Source organism: Salvelinus alpinus, chromosome 32 (assembly GCF_045679555.1).
Source record: "Salvelinus alpinus chromosome 32, SLU_Salpinus.1, whole genome shotgun sequence".
NCBI classification, from domain to species: Eukaryota; Metazoa; Chordata; class Actinopteri; order Salmoniformes; family Salmonidae; genus Salvelinus; species Salvelinus alpinus.
The window spans coordinates 17,572,899-17,577,562 of NC_092117.1; positions in this window are offsets into that span (position 1 = coordinate 17,572,899).

The window sequence follows — 4,664 nt, forward strand, 5'->3', positions numbered from 1 at the left end:
CCATAATGTCCGTTATTTATGTCCAATTAGCTACTGTGGTTAGCGCGTTTGGTAAACAATTCCAAAGTCACAAAGCGCGTCCACTATAACGTGAGGAAATGTCCAAAAGTTCCGTAACAGTCAGTAGAAACATGTCTAACGATGTATTGAATCAATCTTAAGAATGTTGTTCACATACATCTTGAATAACGTTCCAACCGGGGAATTACATTGACTTCAGTTGAGAGATGGAACGGAGCTGCCTATCACGTGAACGCGCGTCTCCATGCGTGGTCACCCCATGGCAGTGATTACTCATTTCTGTCTCCTTCGGCCCCCCTTCACATTAGAGTCATCAGACAAAGTTCTATTGACTGTTGACATCTAGTGGAAGCCGTAGGAAGTGAAAACTCATCCATATCTCACTGTAATTTCATTGGGAGCTTGGTTGAAAATCTAGCAGCCTCAGAAAATATCCAAACAGGAAGTGGAACTTCTCAGGTTTTCTCCTGCCATATGAGTTCTGTTATACTCACAGACATAATTCAAACAGTTTTAGAAACTTCAGAGTGTTTTCTATCCAATACTACTAATAATATGCATATATTAGCAACTATGACTGAGGAGCAGGCCGTTTACTCTGGGCACCTCTGTACACCTTTCATCCAAGCTACTCAATACTGCCCCTGCAGCCATAAGAAGTTAAAGTAACTAACTTTGGCCTTCCGGATAGCCTGAGGGCACTTATTTCTCATTTACCTCAATGATAGCCAGTCACGATAACTGAACGATAACTTTCGCAATAAGCAATTATTGAGGTGGAGTAACTCTGGAAGATCACTGTCGAACCAGGGGCTGAACCTGTTTTTAATTCTCATTATCTTTATGGGGTAGTGTTTGTTAAAACCTCTACGGACCCCCCATCCCGGATTCGGGATCATTCTCATCAGAAACGCTGACTAGAATAGCCTAGCCTAGCGCCACAGGGATATCATATAATATAATTTCATGAAATCACAAGTCCAATACAGCAAATGAAAGATAAACATCTTGTGAATCCAGCCAACACGTCCGATTTTTTAAATGTTTTACAACGAAAACACAACATATATTTATGTTAGCTCACCACCATATCCCAAAAAACACAGCCATTTTTTCACCGCTAAGATAGCTTTCACAAAACCCACAAATAGAGATAAAATTAATCACTAACCTTTGAACAACTTCATCAGATGACAGTCATATGACATCATGTTATACAATACATTTATGTTTTGTTCGATTATGTGCATATTTATAGCCAGAAATCGTGGTTTTACATTGGCGCCATGTTCAGAAACGGCTCCAAAACAGCCAAAATAATTAGTGAGAGCAACGTGAAATACAGAAATACTCATAAAACTTTGATGAAAAATACATGTTGTACACATAATTAAAGATAAACATCTTGTGAATCCAGCCAACATGTCCGATTTTTAAAATGTTTTACAGCGAAAACACAACATATATTTATGTTAGCTCACCACAATATCCAAAAACACACCGCCATTTTTTCACAGAAAAGATAGCTTTCACAAAACCCACAAATAGAGATAAAATTAATCACTAACCTTTGAACTTCATCAGATGACAGTCATATGACATCATGTTATACAATACATTTATGTTTTGTTCGATTATGTGCATATTTATAGCCAGAAATCGTGGTTTTACATTGGCGCCATGTTCAGAAATGGCTCCAAAATAGCGAAAGTAATTACAGATAGCAACGTGAAATACAGAAATACTCATCATAAACTTTGATGAAAGATACATGTTTAACATATACTTAAAGATACACTGGTTCTTAATGCAACCGCTGTGTTAGATGTAAAAAATAACTTTAGTAAAAAGCACAGCATGCAATAATCTGAGACAGCGCTCAACCGTTCTCCGCCATGTTGGAGTCAACAGAGTCAACAGAAATACGAAATAACATCATAAATATTCCCTTACCTTTGATGAACCTTCATCAGAATGCAGTGCCAGGAATCCTAGTTCCACAATAAATCTTTCTTTTGTTTAATAATGTCCATTACTTCTGTCGAATTAGCAACTTTGGCTAGCATGTGTAGCTCACGTGTCCATACACATTTGCGCAATGAACAAAAACTTAAAAAAGTGATATTAAAAGTCGAATAAACTGGTCAAACTCAGTTGAGAATCAATCTTCAGGATGTTTTTCTCATATATATCCAATAACGTCCCAGACGGAGAATTTCTTCATGTCTATCTAACGCATTGCAGACAAAGAAATTACATTCCCAATGTGCGCGGCAAAGTACTGGCAATCTGCCTGACCTGTCACTCCAAAGGCTCTCATTCGGTCCCACATCAGGCTAGACGCTTCATTCCACCTTCTACTGCCTGTTGACATCTAGTGGAAGGCGTATGAAGTGCATACATATCCATAAATATAATGCAATTGAATAGGCGATGCCTTTCACAGCGACCCATTTCAGAATTTTTGGAAGTTTGCCTGCCATATGAGTTCTGTTTTACTCACAGATATAATTCAAACAGTTTTAGAAACTTCAGAGTGTTTTCTATCCAATAATAATAATAATATGCATATCATATGATCTAGGACAGAGTACGAGGCCGTTTAAAGGTTTCAGCTTAAAATATCTCACTATTTCCACTTTTTATGAGCAAATGTATGTTTTTTATGGGGAAAGTATTTTTTTCTTATACTCTCCTGACCATTAACGTCCAAGACTTCAAACCAGCATAATTTTCATTAATATATGTCGGCTAAAAATTGACATGAGTGACGTGTCACTATTGTTGTCTCTTGCTTGGAACATGAGTTTTTGTCATGGCTGCTAGAGTTGGGTGGAATTGTAACGCAATGTTAAAATTACCATGAACCAAGCAGCCAAAATATGAAAACAAGTGATTTTAACTGAAGGTAATTATATCAGAAATACAGTGCAGACATTGTTAATGTTGTAAATGACTATTGTAACTGGAAACAGCTGATATTTATGGAATATCTACATAGGCGTACAGAGGCCCATTATCAGCAACCATCACTCCTGTGTTCCAATGGCACGTTGTGTTAGCTAATCCAAGTTTATCATTTTAAAAGGCTAACTGATCATTAGAAAACCCTTTTGCAATTATGTTAGCACAGCTGAAAACTGTTGTCCTGATTAAAGAAGCAATAAAACTGGCCTTCTTTAGACTAGTTGAGTATTTGGAGCACCAGGATTTGTGGGTTCGATTACATGCTCAAAATGGCCAGAAACAAAAACCTTTCTTCAGAAACTCGTCAGTCTATTCTTGTTCTGAGAAATGAAGGCTATTCTATGCAAGAAATTGCCAAGAAACTGAAGATCTCATACAACGCTGTGTACTACTACCTTCACAAAACAGCGCAAACTGGCTCTAACCAGAATAGAAAGAGGAGAGGGAGGCCCCAGTACACAACTGAGAAAGAGGACAAGTACATTAGAGTGTCTAGTTTTAGAAACAGATGCCTCAGAAGTCCTCAACTGGCAGCTTCATTAAAGAGTACCTACAAAACACCAGTCTCAACGTCAACAGTGAAGAGGCAACTCCGGGATGCTGTCAACTCCGGGATGCTGCTGCTGCTCGACTGAGGTATCTTACAGATAGAGAGCATTCGGAAAGTATTCAGACACCTTCCCTTTTTCCACATTCTGTTACGTTACAGCCTTATGCTAAAATGGATTCAATTATACTCTTTTCTCATCAATCTACATAAAATATCCCATAATGACAAAGCGAAAACAGGTTTTTTGAAATCTTTCAAATTTATAAAAACCGGTAAAACAGAAATACCTTGTTTACATAAGTACTCAAATTAAGCTCAGGTTTATCCTGTTTCCACTGATCATTGTTTAAATGTTTCTACAACTTGATTGGAGTCCAACTTTGGTAAATTCAATTCATTGGATAGAAGGCACACACCTGTCTATATAAGGTCCCACAGTTGGCAGTGCATGTCAGAGCAAAAACCAAGCCATGTGGTCGAAGGAATTGTCCATAGAGGTCCGAGACAGGATTGTGTCGAGGCACAGATCTGGGGAAGGGTACCAAAACATTTCTGCAGCATTGAAGGTCCCCAATAACACAGCAGCCTCCATCATTCTTAAATGGTAGAAGTTTGGAACCACCAAAACTCTTCCTAGAGCTGGCCGCCCAGCCAAACTGAGCAATCGGGGGAGAAGGGCCTTGGTCAGGAGGTGACCAAGAATCTGATGGTCACTCTGACAGAGCTCCAGAGTACCTCTGTGGAGATGGGAGAACCTTCCAGAATGATGACCATCTCTGCAGCACTCCATCAATCAGGCCGTTATGGTAAAGTGGCCAGATGGAAGCCACTCATCAGTAAAAGTCACATGACAGCCCGCTTGGAGTTTGCCAAAAGGCACCTAAAGGACTCTCAGACCATGAGAAACATGATTCTCTGGTCTGATGAAACCAAGATTGAACTCTTTGGCCTGAATGCCAAGCGTCACGTCTGGAGGAAACCTGGCACCATCCCAACGGTGAAGCACGGTGGTGACAGCATCAAACTGTGGAGACTAGTCAGGATCGAGGGAAAGATGAACGGAGCAAAGTACAGATGATGAAAACCTGCTCCAGAGCGCTCAGCACCTCAGACTGGGGTTAAGGTT